Source organism: Hemicordylus capensis, chromosome 4, assembly GCF_027244095.1.
Source record: "Hemicordylus capensis ecotype Gifberg chromosome 4, rHemCap1.1.pri, whole genome shotgun sequence".
Lineage (NCBI taxonomy): Eukaryota > Metazoa > Chordata > Lepidosauria > Squamata > Cordylidae > Hemicordylus > Hemicordylus capensis.
The window spans coordinates 261,804,404-261,819,470 of record NC_069660.1 but is presented as its reverse complement, the minus strand read 5'-3'; the positions used below and the strand labels follow the sequence as shown (position 1 = coordinate 261,819,470).

The window sequence follows — 15,067 nt, the reverse complement described above, 5'->3', positions numbered from 1 at the left end:
CCTACGTATAAGAAATGGGGGGTTAGGTTCCAAGATGGAGGGAAAGTGCTTAAAAGAGGGGCACTGAAAAAACATGAAACTCCATACTTTACCATTCTCCATGTGTCCAGGAATATCCGTAAAGCTGCGAAATCCCCCTCATTGCAGAAAAACTGAGTCTTTTCCCAAGAAATGAGCAACAAAATGGCTCAAACTGACAAAATGGCAGCCGGAAGTGACATCCATGGTCACTTCTGGCCCTCTATGACCCGTGCATACGTGGCTTTTAACCCTATAATATCTGCAGATACAGAAAATGGGTTTCAATCAGACATCCCGCAGATATGCAGAACCACGGATAGCAGTTCTGCAAATGATGAGGTTCTACTGTATTGCTTTTAGTAACATGTATCACAGCATGGAATAGTTGCAGTACCAATATATTTTAGAACCTAGGAGAAGGTTTCATCATGTGCCAAAACAGTGGTAGATCTGGGAAGCTTGAGCAGGGCTCATCTTCAGAGCAACCCATCATGGAGTATAATAGAAGCAGGCCTTGTTGGATCTTTCAATGAAGATGACTTTTCTATATCCTCAGCAAGGTTTTTGTAGTTTATGGGTGTAATCCAGAGAAAGTTAGCCATTTTGAAGACCATTGAAATAACTGGGCCACTGCATAAAGTGCAAAGCTGAACTTTTAAATCTATCTATTTATCTAATTTAGTATTGAATATTTATTTAATATTTATTTAATTTAGTTTATTTAATTTAGTATTAAATTTAATGAATTTAGTTAATGTCTGTGGACCATAAATCTATGACTAATTTGTTTTTCTGTATGTGTGTTTGATATACACAAGTTCCATATTGCCTTATGACCTGCTGCAGCTAATATTTAGGTTTCAGATTAACGTGCCATCTACAGCTGCTCTAACATGTCTTGAAAGCTGGCGGAATTGGTGCAAAGCGGGGATAAGGGAATTTATTTCCACAGTGCCATTGTAATTGCCATCCACTCTTTGCACCCCAATAAATTTCCATAAGTACAGCCAGCATGTCTGGGATGGCTCTTTTACCAAGACAGATCCCACAAGATAGCACGTGATAGTTTAGGTACTGGAAAGCAAGTGCTTTTCAGAGCAACTATCTCTACTGCTATGAGTGGAGGAAATAGGAGAGCAAGCTTTGTCTTATACTGCATTTCTTCTTATAGCAATAGCAATAGCACTTACATTTATATACCGCTCTATAGCCGAAGCTCTCTATAGCCGAAGCTCTCTAAGCGGTTTACAATGATTTAGCATATTGCCCCCAACATTCTGGGTACTCATTTTACTGACCTCGGAAGGATGGAAGGCTGAGTCAACCTGAGCCCCTGGTCAGGATCGAACTTGTAACCTTCTGGTTACAGGGCAGCAGTTTTACCACTGCGCCACCAGGGGCTCTTATATTTGCAGAAATCCATTGTATATAATGTTTTTGTAAAACAAAGACTCTTGCCTGTGTATGCATCATGAGAAGATGACCACATATCTGTGTGGATTTAAGCAAGAAATATGTTTCAATTATGTATGTGAAATAATATAAGTTTCAATTATGCAGGATGGGGTGAGAGAGCTTTTGATAGAATTCAATAGCCAGTTCGAAACTTACTGTGTTCTCTTTCATTCATTCTGCAAAATGTGAAAATAATCGGACCTCTAGACTGTGTAAACATATGACAGTAGCACTGGCTCCAATTCTTAGGGGAAAATATCTAAGGGATTATGTTTGTATTACAGATTCAGATTATTGATAATGTGGTTCTATTAAAAATAGGACAAAAACATAAGAGCAGGCTGACTGATTCACACCAATAGCCTGGCTAAACCCTATCTGTAACAGTTTGAGCAATTCTAGATAAAAATAAGCATTAATAGAATACTGTAGTCTGCTGTTTAACCCTTCTGGCTGTCTGATGTTTTAGAAGATTGACCAGTCTTTAGTCCATGAGTAGTCCTATTTTTCTATTAACCTGTCTAATTCTTTTTTATTAAATAAGTTACACTGCTTGCCATTATCACATCCCTATCAGTCTGCTTTCTAGATGAGATCTCTGAGAGCCAGCACATTTATTTCCGAAGACTACAAATAGTCTTTCTGGATTTAGTGTGGTTGGTCCTATTCTGTCTTTCAAATATGCTGGACCTAGCTGATTTTCCTCTGTGTTTTATAAAGCCATTGCCACCAAAGGAAGAGAACTGGTTCTGCTATCAAACAGATAATCTTGTATTTGGGCCTACTTATACAGATTGTTCTAAAAGATTTTCTGCTGCTACTTGATTCTACTTTTTGGAAGAAGGCTCAAATTGGCTTCAAATATCCTGTGTTATGCTAGTCCACTTGAAGATTATTCATGTGAGATTTTAGACTAAAAAGATGAAAAATGTCTATTATAGCCCTTTGAATTACAGCTTATCAAAAGATGGATTTGATAGTTTCTTCTCAGTTTTTGTTCAAAGCATAACTATATTTGAAAACAGCTGTGGCCGTTTTTATTTACAGGGTTCATTAACACTGGAAGCTATCTATCTATCTATCTATCTATCTAGGTTAGGTTTACTGTTGGTCAGACCAAGCCCTTGGGTGTTTTGGATTTTTGAAAAATGTCCTATTGTTTCCTATAGGCAGCATAGCAAGGCTGCAGGCCATAGTCAGTAGTAGGAAGTCAGTAGTTAGCAACCCATGGGGGTGGTTGGCACCCTCACTCTGGGCTACCCCAGCATCCCCCAAGTGCAGTTATGGGGCTGCTGAAACCTCCCTTATGGAGAAAAATTGGACACTTAAAGCCACATGTGGGGTGCTGGGGTGGCCCAGAGTGAGTGGTGGTGTAGTGCACAGAGGGTGATAACCACTCCCATAGGTTGCTAACCCATGGGGTACTGGGTTTTGTTGTTTCTGAAGTGTTCTGAGTGTAGATTCTTTGGTAGCATATAAGATTTTCAATGACAAACCATGAATCCACTCTCATCTGCTAACCTTAAAGACCCATAAATTTTAAAAATCACTTAAAAATCATCCCTTTGCCCAATTCCTTTCAAATAATTCTGATAGCTTCCTTGTCCCCCGTGGGAACTATCACCCACCACACTCTGCTCTAGGCCACCCCTTTGCCCCCAACGTGAAGCCATACATTTGCTGACACCTCCATGCTTCTTTATGGAGAAAAACCTTAAAGTCGCATAAACTTCAAAAATCATTTTAAAATCACCCTTTTGCTCAGTTCCTTTCAAATAATTCTGATAGCTTCCTGGCCCACCTTGGGAACTACCACCCACCACACTCCACTCTAGGACACACACACACCCCAACATGAAGCTATACATTTGCTGCAATCCTCATTATTTCCTATGAGGAATTCAAAAATAACTTTAAATTTCACCAATAATCGGAGGAGTGTCCGATTGCCTTGGGGCTTTTCGAACCATCGAACCACCCCATTGGGGCTTTCGAACCATCGAACCACCCTGGTTTGAATTTGAACCGGTTCGAGTTTGAACCGGTTCGCACATCCCTAGTAAGTAGCACCTGCTCCCCCCCCCCCGCAAGAACGAACTTGCCTCCTTAGGTAGTTGTAAGAAGGAGCAGCCAGGCTCTAGAGTGTGCTCACGAAACTGCTGCTAAGAGAAACGAGGTGATGCTTCCCCTTTTTTCTACCTAGCAAAGTTTGTCAGCTAATTTGAACAATGAGAAAGGCTTAAGAGCTATACATTGTGTGATATGTTTATGTTTATGTGATAAGGAGGCTTGGATCTATATGGTCTGAACCAATGGGCGGGCTTTTTCAGTTTGGTTCTTGATGGGGCTGGTGATATACATTTTATCTTTTCACATTTAGAGGATTCCCTTTGGAGTGTTTTGAGAAATGTATTGTGATAGGAGGGGTTTGGGGTTTAGTAATTAAAATGCTAGGGTTAGATTTTGAGCAAGGACATTGACAAATAAAAGTATTTGTAAATACTTTTCAGTATGTAAAATACATATTGAACTCAGTGGGGCTTGCTTCATTGGGTAGCATTGTGTGACATGTCAAAATTTGATTAATCAGCTCCCCCCCCCACCTGGCTGCCAGGAACATACTAAAATGTAAAATGTATGCCAAAGAATGGACATTGAAGTGCATCAATTCCTTCTTAATGGCCATAGAAATCCAATGCACATTTTAAGTTTTAATTTGGCTGAAATTAAAGGCTTTATACCTAGCCTTTAAAAAAAAAAAAAAAACCCCACCAAAAAACCACCAACTTAAAAAAACAAAAACACCTGTTAAACCTTTTGGTTTAACATGTATTAACTCGTGCTTCAAAATGCCATAAAATTACATGTGTGGAGCTAGATGACTGGCACTGGTAGAATGGTGGGCCTAAATCTCAGATTAGGTGTTTCACTGGAATACACACATGAGGTGTAGTCATCTGAAGCTGTTATACAACTAAAGCTAGCATTACCTGTTGCAATTACTCAACTGGCAACCAATATACCTCTGACATAGAATGACAACTCAAAGAGACTTTCAGTTGCCTAGACTGCTATTGTTCCAGTGAAGAAATACATCTGAGACATCCTGCCACTGTCAGCCAAGATAGTGTTGAAACTGGAATTAACTGCACTGTAGGATACCATACCATGTACGTTGCCTAAATAACATGTTTGAAGGCCACAGCCTTAAGATACAAAGGCCGTTCTCATGACCAAAATGGGGAGAGCTGGCAGGGTGGCAAGCTCCTCCCTGCCCACAATCAATTTCCCCATCAGGCTCTGGTGCTCACTGTAGCACATGATCTGAGTTGCAGTGAATGATAGTCAGGAGTCAGAGGAGGATTTCCAAGAGCATCCCACAATGCACTGCACCAGGACCGTGGTGCTTTGGGGGATTCCCCGCTGCCAGGTGCTCTTACTGCCTGGCTTTGTGCATGTTTGGGCTGTAGGCAGCCTGAACATGCACATGACTGGAGACTGAGGTAGAAGGGTGCTTCTACCTCAGTAATAGCCTGGGTTAAAAACTCAGGCTACCTGGTAGGGCAGCACTGGGATTGGACCTGATCCCAGTGCTTCACAAAAACAGCCCTACCCAGATAAGGCTGTGCAAGCCTGAGTAGGGCTGCTCGTGTGAATAGCCCCACAGCATGTTCTGGCATTTTGGAGCATGAGTGAATGTGGTAAGCCCTTACCATAACGTGTTAAACCAAAAGGGATTTTTCTCTATTGAATTGAATAGAATACATGGTGAGATGCAAAGAGATGGAGAACAAAGATGTTTCTTTCTGAATAAGATTCAAAACTGTATTATAGATTTTTGTTTATTACAATAGCTTGCTTAATGCAAGGGAGTTTATTTGAATTCAGAGACATAAACCAATTAAATTAGAATACTTAAATTCAAAGAGCCTGTGTTGGCTAGCGGTGCATGGCACTGCATGCTTGAGTTTGTATCTTGAAAAAAATATTATTTTAGTGCATAGCACCACAGAAATTGTCAAGTTAAATCAGTGTGCAGTTGTTTAATTTCCGCCAGCATCAGTATTGGCTTTACAGTTGTAAATAAGTAATAGACTTTTACACACATTCTTGTCAGGTTTAGTGTTCTGAGTTGCAGAGGGCTTATACTGTTAATTTATACACTGTGGATCAAAAAGATGTGGAGAAACTTTGATCAAAGCATTAATGGCTCCCAAATCAGTGATGAAATTTGAAAGCAAGTTAGATGAAGATACATGTTCGTCATGATAAAGGGAAATGGATAGTCCCGCATAGCATGCTGAAGTTCAGCTGTGTAATACTTAAGCCCATTTGTGAACATCTAATTGTATTAGATCTATTTGAATCCATATTTAAATAATTAACATGCTCTTTTTCTTCTATTTTTTCTTTCCACCTCTATTTTCCACATTTCGTCAGAATCATCTGTCAACTGACAAGCACAAAGCACTGTAAGAATATAATTTGCCATGATTTTAAATTACTCTTATTATTCTTGTAATAGACAATTAATTCAACTAGCGTATTTTGTGATATGAAATGAATTGACGTACTGCTCTCTCTATTGAATTAAATGTATGCATATTCTATTTTTCATCATGCTTTGTTCTGTATTATAGTTTTAGTGTCTTCTGATGCCTAGAAAAAGATTCAGCTTGTTTAATAACTTCTAATGTTTAATTTTTCAAAATGAAAATAAATTTTCCAGATACTTATAGCATTCTATTAATGTATAAAAACTCAAAAGCTGTGTAAATCCTGGCACAGCCACTGTAGAATATAATAATGGCAAAGGTTTTGGATTGATTCTGATTCTCATCATGCTGGAAAAAGCTGATTTTGAATTAATCTTTGGTGAAAGCAGGGTCTTGGTACAGACCAAGATTAACTCTATTCTTAGAGGCCACTGGAGCTTAAAAATAGGTAGGGTTCATTGAGAAGGATAAAAGTGATTTAATTGGGTTCCAGTTGCAATAATTTTGTGGCTTGAATTTAAGTTATAAAATTTTGAGGCTATTTTCACACGCAGCCTAACCCAGGCTAGGGATATGCCCAGCCTGGGTTAGGCTATGCATGAGAACCGCTGGGATCAGGCCCAATCCTGCCAAGCCAATGCTGCATAACCCAGTTGCTAGCCGAGGTTTAGGGAGCAAGTACTCCCTAAACCTAGGCTACTTGCTCGTGTGCGAGCGGTGCTGCTTCCAGCCTGGCCTCACACAGAGACATACACCTAGAGTGCCTGTCCCTTGGGGAATCCCCCAGTGTAGTGTGTGTGTGTGTGTGTGTGTGTGTGTGTGTGTGTGTGTGTGTGTGTGACACAGTGCATTGTGGGATTAGCTGAGGCTGAGAGAAGTCCCAGCCTCAGATCGATTCACTCTGCTCCACACTGCATAGAGCAGGGCTGATTGCGTGGGAGCGCACTCCACGCTCCCACAGAGTAATGAAGGATTGTCTGGGGGGAGGCAAGGTTTGGGAACCTCCCCCTTGCCCACCCTGTAGGTCATGTGAATGCCCCCACCAAATATTATTATATTATTTTGTTATACCATAAACGTCCTTGTTGCTTTGGTTGTAATAATCTCTATTTCAAGAAATGCTTCCAGAATGCTGCTGCAGGTATATGCATTGCAAAAAAATTGAGAATTGGTGCACTTCTTTATTAGAAGATACAACTGTTGTACCATGATGAGCTCTGTGGACAGATTATCATTAAAAAAACCCTTTGTAGAACGTTTTCTAGTGTGTAAATTGGATAAGGGATGCCCCTATTTCTACAATGGGAAATAGATCATTTAAGAGGTTGCTATTATCAGGAATGATGGAACTTTTAAGATCTATTAGTCTTGATCCAGGGACTGCTTTTTCCCCAATAAAGGATCTCATTTTCTCTAAGCAAGTAATCATTGGCCATTGTGTTTTAAGTAATCATTTCTAGTATGATCATTTCATGTTCCAACAGAATGTGAATGACATTAAAGTATTGAGTTTCCAGGTGTCGCCTTTATTGGTGTTGCTTTTATTTTCATGATTTGACTTTCTAATAAGTTAAATTGATATGGACAATGAGAAAGTAGATTAGATTGGAGATATCCTATACCATGTGGAGTCGAGGTGGGCAGTGTTGTGACTGACTTGAGGGAGGCAGGACACATTGTGCATGTGTTCCAGGACACCTGAAAATGTGTGTCAATCAGACAGGGGCAGACCAGCTGTTTTGTGCTAGTCTTGTCCCCATCTACAGCAGTCAGTGTTATGCTCAGCATACACCCAGTTCTCAGTGAGGGATTAGCTGATCACCTATTAAGGGGCCACATTAGAATTCTTTGTTCCCATGTGATTGGCCATAGGTGAGGATTTTTTTCACCTACGTCTCACCACTTCTCCTGTTGGGCTTCATTGGCTATAGGAATGGTTACCAGTAAATAGTATAATTCCTGGTCACATTGTGGGTACTGGGCAAGTATTTTGTATTATTGTGTTCAAAGCAGGATGAAGAGGGGTTTCCATAGAACAGCCCCTCAGGGATTTGTGGCCCAAGGGTGTCTTAGAATGGTACTCATTTGGAGAGTTGTTCATCTTACCCATTCAGAGGGTTGGTGCTTGGGGAGTGATGATGCAGAAAATTCTCTTTTGACACAGTAAACCTTATGGCAGTGAAGAGACCTGAGCAGTCAGCTGACTTCTAAGAACCTCCAATCCCATTTGGTTCACCCAACAGCTGCGAAGTAGTCATTGCCTGTTGAGGCTGCTTGCCCTAAGGGGTGTCTTTTACCCACACTCTAGCTAGATCTTTTAGTTAATGTTCTTGTAGCAGGTAGTTAATAAAGTGTGCCAAAGTTCTAATCAATGTATGTATCATTGGAATCTTGGTCAACTGATGGCAGACTACTGCACTGATCATTAGTCGTGAAATTGAAAACCAAATGGAATAAAATGAACCAATTCATTCTATGAAATGGCAAAATGGAAGAGAATGAACCAATTGCTCCAGGGTGTTTTTCTGAAGAATCACTTTAAATATAGTTGAAGTAGTTCCGGATATTTGAAATTGATTGTTACCCAGACTCAGGTCTCTTGAATCACTGGTCCTTGTTTACAGGTCCATACTTTTAACTTTCAAATGCCTATGTAGCCCATTTGAAAGTTAAATGGCCAGAAAACTGCCTCTCAGCTGAGAGATGGCTTGTTGGCCATTTAACTTGGGTTCATTCAGGAATGTTGGAACTCTGATGAAGTTCATACAAAACAGTGGGGAGTTCAGTTGGAGGGCCTGATTGCTGGGGTTCCTTGCTGTCATGTCTGAACTTACTTTGATAATGGCCGACAAAGAGTATATTAGGTCCGACATACCTGTTGGACCAACATGACTGCATAGCCCTAGTAGATGGCTCAAATAAAACTGCAAATATAGTTTATTGTCAAAATAAGGACTGGTATACATGTGTTGTATGTGTGTGTGTGTGTGTGTGTGTGTGTGTGTGTGTGTGTGTAATTAGAAGTTAGTAAGGGGGGAGTACACCCTTTAGCCTATATCCTTTTAGATATGTTAGAAGCACTATATGTGCTTATAAGTTATCAAGTCCTACTCCATTTTATCTTCACTACCTCAGTGGAGAAGTAACTTGCCTAAAGAGCAAGAAGTTGCTGGTTCGAATCCCTGCTGGTATATTTCCCAGACTTTGGGAAACACCTATATCGGGCAGCAGAGGGACGATCCCACCAATTATAGACCCTTAAGTCTGCTCAATACCATCAGCAAACTTTATGCAAGACACCTATATGGGAAATGTAGGGATTGGCTGGAACAGGAAAATCTACTTGCTGAGCAACAAGCAGGCTTCAGGGAAGGGCGCTCCACTATTGATCAGTGCTTAGTTCTACAGCACCTCATTGGGAAATACTCCACCTGTATGGCAACCTCTCTATATGCTGCCTTCATGGATCTCAAGGCAATATTCAATTCCATCTCACGTGTCAAACTATGGGAGAAGTTGGAGGCCTCCTCCATTGACAGGCATCTGCTATATCTCCTTCGCACCCTGCATCTAGACACTTCACTCAAAGTGAGATGTAGCCCACAAGGTCACCTCACAAGTGCTGTTTTAACACAGATTTGCGTCAAACAAGGATGTATTCTGGCCCCTCTCCTATTCAATTTCTACATTAACTCAATGGTGGGCCAGCTCAGCAATCCAGATTTCCATCCTCCAAAGCTTGTGGGGAGACACATTGCCATCCTGTTATATGTGGATGATGCAGCCATCCTCTCAAGAACTCCCATTGGCCTTAGAAGAGCACTGAGGGCCCTGATATTGCACTTCAAGGAAGATTGCCTGGAAATTAATTATCACAAAACTAAAATTATGGCCTTTGCCAGGAGGCCAGAGATCCACTCCTGGAAGACTGAGGGATATAAGATTGAACAAGTGGCACATTTCAAATACTTGAGAGTAGCTTTTCAATCTGGTGGCTCTAGAAAAGCCCATGGAGAACACGTGGCTATAAATGCTCAGAGTCTTCAGTTCCTGCGTACACGAGGAGGCCATTATCTACCCGCAGCTCTCGAACTGTTCAAAGCCAAGTAACTAGCTCAACTCCTCTATGGTGCTCAATTGGGTCCTTTTCCCAACATTGTGACTCTGGAACGTGTACAGTCTAAATTTCTGAGGGCAGTGCTCCATGTCTTGAGATATGTTTCCAATGCCACTCTGCACCTGGAGATAGGGTGTAGGTGGCCATTCTCTGCTATTGGCTCAGACTATGTTTTTGCCCAATTAGTCTTGCCCCTCTAACCCTACACAACAATTACCAATCTAGTTGGACTCAGACAATTGAGGCAAAAATATGTACCCTGGGCCTCTCCCCACTGACCCTGCTCAACATGGGCTGCGATCAGGCAAAAACAACCATCAAGCTGCGCATTACAGACACTGAGCGCCAAACTGATCTCAGCAGTGTCCCAAAATTTTATATCAGTGAGAGGTTTAGATATTCTGCCTCTCCTGCATTATATCTCACCCAACTGGAGGTCCCAAACCACAGAAGGGCATTCACCTTGGCTCACTGCCATGGCCTGCCCTCAGCAGTGCTAGAAGGCCGTTATAGAAGGATCCCATTTGCAGAGTGACTATCCCCCTGTGAATCAGGGCAGATCTAAACTACTGAGTATGTCCTCCTATACTGCTTGTTCTATAGAGACACTTGTGCCTCTCTTAATCTCCCATTGTTAAGCATTTTTCTGGGACATCCAAGACAATTCTACAGCTTCTTGCTACTCTCTGACTCTAAACCTGCCATTACATATAGCGTCACCAGGTACTGTGCAGCTGCGATTGGCATCCGTCAGAGGATGACGGGCTGTGAGCCCTGTTAGCCTTAATCTGATTCCTGGTGACTCTGGATAGACCTCACACTTGCCCACGCCTCCCTTTTAATTGCTTTTTATTGCTCCTTATAATTTTTAACCTGGATTTTTCAGTTTTATTATGCTGGTTTTCTATACACTTTTTGTCCCCACATGTTTTTTAACCTTATTACCATTTTATGCTCCCCTTTTGAAATCTCTTCTATGCATTTTTATGACTTTTATTATAATAGAAATAGTATTATTTTATCTCCTTTATTTTTAGCTCTTTTAGTATTCATGTGTATATATGTAACCATTTGTATCTACTCGTAGATTTTAACATGTCACTTTTAAAAATGCAATCATCCTTAATTTTATCCCTTTTATATGTATCATCATATATGCAATCACCTTTATCCTCCCTTACTTTTTAACATGTGACTTTTAACATATATTCACTATTAGTCTTTTTAGTACTAATATGTAATCACCCTTCTTCAACATGTAATTTTATGCTGGTCTCTGACCGTAATAAAGGTTGATTGATTGCTATATTGGGCAGCAGCCCAATATAGGAAGATGCTGAAAGGCACCATCTCATACTGCGTGGGAGATGACAATGGTAAACCCCTCCTGTATTCTACCAAAGAAAAGCACATGGCTCTGTGGTCGCCAGGAATCAACACCGACTCAATAGCACAACTTTACCTTTAAAGTAATGGTAGACAACCCTCTGGCATCTTGCACATAAAAACTAAAACAACATTATGTTGCACAACTTGGCACTGATGATGTAACAGTGTGATACATAATGTCCATTGTTAATGGGCAGACAAAGAAGGAGGCTGACAGGAAAACAGACAAGTTAGCAGCAAGAGGAGAGAAAACTAGACAGTCAAGGCCAAGCAGCTATTTAGAGGCAGAACAAGTATTGGAAGTTGGCTTTTCTTGAGTATGGGCAAGAAAACATTGCACGTTTTCCATCTCTCCTACAATCAAAAGTGTGGCATGAGACACATCAGAAGCTGACATGAGCAGATCCACAATTGAGGGGATGTGCGCAGAGCACACAGGCCACCAAGTGGGGTCAGGGAGGGTGTCAAATTCACCCACTACTCATCTGTGTAATAACAATCAGTGTGTGTCTTTCATGGGAAAAACTGTTTGTTTTAGAACAAGAAAAGATGCATATACTGACAAGATAAACAGAGTTATGCAGATATGATAAATGGACTGGCTTGTATATATAAATTAAAACTGCAATTAGAAATATTACATTACAACATTACAAATGCTATGGTGATCCTAACTCTTAGACTGTGTGGTCTAGAAGACTTCTTAAACACTATAATATCATCCAAGCATATTTATGTTCCATTACATTTAAAATTAAATTAAATTTCTTTTACATTCAAAATTTAATTTAAAAACATTTTTTATCTTACTGTAACAGATTTTTTTAAAAATATATATATTAAAATTGTTTTTGTATTATATTTTGTATTTTCTCTCCCCGCCCACACACTTTTTTCGGTCTGTTCATGATTTAATGTGTGTTTTTATCTCATGTTTTAATATTGTGTTGTAAGCTGCCTAGAGAATAATATGTTATGGCGCTGCTAACAAATAAAGATGATGATGATGATGATTTTATTATGCTTTCTTGAAAGAAGAACACATTTACTAATTTAAAACACTATATTATTAAATTAATTCAAGACCTCAAAAATTGCAAACCTATTGAAACTCAATAGTGTAACAGTGATCAGTATCCCAATTCAGTAGACTGGTGTAATGAAAGTGTGCTGTTGCTATGGGAGAGGAGGCATTTTTGTCCATCTTCCTTCTGAAGCCCACTGTGACACCTGAAAATATGTTCCTGAGGTTTTTGCAGCCCTTGGGGGCATATTTGAAGGAGTCACAGTTGGCTTCAGAGGAGATGGGAGATTGAAAAAATCACCCTTTCCCTGTAGCACCAGCACAGCATTAGTTGAGCATATGAACAGCCCTGCTGGGTCAGGCCTGAGGCCTATCTAGTCCAGCATCATGTTTCACACAGTGGCCCACCAGATGCCTCTGGGGAGGCATCTGGGGAGCCCAAATGCAGGAGCTGAGGGCATGCCTTCTCTCTTGCTGTTGCTCCTGTGCAACTTGTATTTAGAGGCATCATGCCTCTGAGGTGGGAGGTGGCCCACAGCCACCAGACTAGTAGCCATTGATAGACCTGTTCTCCATGAATTTGTCTAAGCCCCTTTTAAAGCCATCCAAGCTGGTGGCCATCACCACATCCCATGGCAAAGAATTCCATAGATTAATTAATTAGTGTCATCTGCAAATTTGGCCACTTCACTGCTTACCCCAACTTCTAGATAATTTATGAACAAGTTAAAGAACATTGGTCCCAGTACTGATCCCTGGGGCCCCCCACTTTTTACTTCCCTCCATTGTGAAAACTCAGTTTATACATACCCTCTGTTTCCTGTTCTTCAACCAGTTACCGATTCAACGCATGAACCTATCTCCTTATCCCAAGACTGCTAAGTTTACTCAAGAGCCTTTGGGGGGAACTTTGTCAAAAGCTTTTTGGAAATCCAAGTATACTATGTCAACCGGATCCCCTTTATGCACTTGCTTATTGACAGTTCCAGAGAACTCCAAAAGGCAAGACTTGTTCTTGCAGAAGCCATGCTGGTTCTCCTTCAGCAAGGCCTTTTCTTCTATATGTTTAACAATTTTGTCCTCAAGTATGCTTTCCATCAATTAACCTGGCAAAGTTAAGCTGGCCAGTCTGTAATTTCCCAGTTCCCCCCTGGATCCCTTTTTGAAAATCAGAGTTACATTGGCTACTTCCCAGTCCTCTGGTACAGAGCCTGATTGTAGGGACAAATTACATTTTTTTGCTAGGAGATTAGCAATTTCACGTTTGAGTTCCTTCAGAACTCTTGGGTGGATGCTATCTGGCCCTGGCAATTTGTTAATTTTTGATTTTCAAGACAGTTTAGCACATCTTCCCTTGTCATCTCAAACTGCCCAGTTCTTCAGCCACTAAACCAGAAAAGCTCAATCTGGAGAGGGTATATGATCAGTATCCTCCATTGTGAAGACAGATGCAAAGAACTCATTCAGCTTCTCTGCAATCTCTTTTTCCTCCTTAATAATCCCTTTCATACTCTCATCAACTAAGCGCCCTGGCAGGTTTTCTTCTTCTCATATACTTAAAGAAGTTATTGTTACTCCCCTTTACACTTCTAGCTATATGCTCTTCAAACTCTCTTTTTGCATCCCTTATTGTCTCCTTGCATTTCTTTTGCCAGAGTTTATGTTCCTTTCTATTCTGTTCAATTGGGTAGGACTTCTATTTTCTGAAGGAATTCTTCTTCCCTTTTATAGCTTCCCTGACTCTACTTGTTAACCATGCTGGTGTCCTCCTGAAGTTGGTGGTATTAACTCCTTCTTGCTAATGTTATACTTTGTTAGTCTGGATGTCAGCCAGTATTAACATCTAGTACTCATTTTGTAGGGAAGAGATGTGAAATGACTGTGTTTAAGAAAACTATGTGATCTCCATTGAGAGAGAGAGAGAGAGAGAGAGAGAGAGAGAGAGTGTGTGTGTGTAAATTAATTAAGATATGAAATGTAGAAGGCCTAAATTTTCAGCATTGTGAAATAGTTCATGTTTCTGTTATGTTTGCTTCAATCAGATGTCATAAAAAAGAAAACATTCAATCATATATTAGTGACAAGATCTATAGAAATGCTTCAACACTGAACATTCTGGTGGGAGGTGTGCTGTCATGTCAAATATATATCATGCTAACCACTGGTTATTTGAATTCACCTTTTTGAAAGGTTGGGTTGCAAGAATTAGGCTTCATTTTCACTTTTATGAGAAGGTTGTATAGGTTTTTGGTAACAGTTTCTGAAAAAATCTGATTATTCAAGTTTAAGGAGAATGCACCTTTAATTTAATAAGTAATTAAATGCAAAAATATTACTTTAATAGCTTTGCATCACTCTTTTTCCCCCAATGGATGCCTTTCATGTTTCTGGTAACAGTTTTTTTGTAACTTGTTGCACTCTCATACTTGTCACATGTTTATGTTTCATCTGAAAACAACTCTTTCTTAATAAGCTACAAGCTACTTTCTTGAGCAGCCCAGAGAGGTAGCCTGCATCACGGTACAGATGCAACAAAGCCTGCCAGGTACAACTAGTGTAACAAGC

At 40.3% G+C, this 15,067-nt stretch overlaps 1 protein-coding gene across 8 annotated transcripts in view; it reads left to right on the top strand.

The window, feature by feature from the left end:
• Positions 1 to 15,067, top strand: part of TOX (thymocyte selection associated high mobility group box) — a 347,867-nt gene that overhangs the window by 129,576 nt on the left and 203,224 nt on the right. For 2 of the 8 annotated variants that reach the window (XM_053250480.1, XM_053250478.1), the window contains exon 2: positions 5,917 to 5,948. The exons of the other annotated variants lie outside the window; for them this stretch is intronic. The gene's annotated coding sequence lies outside the window, so the exon portion shown is untranslated. The remainder of the gene's footprint in view (positions 1 to 5,916; positions 5,949 to 15,067) is intronic. 8 annotated transcript variants of the gene reach the window in all.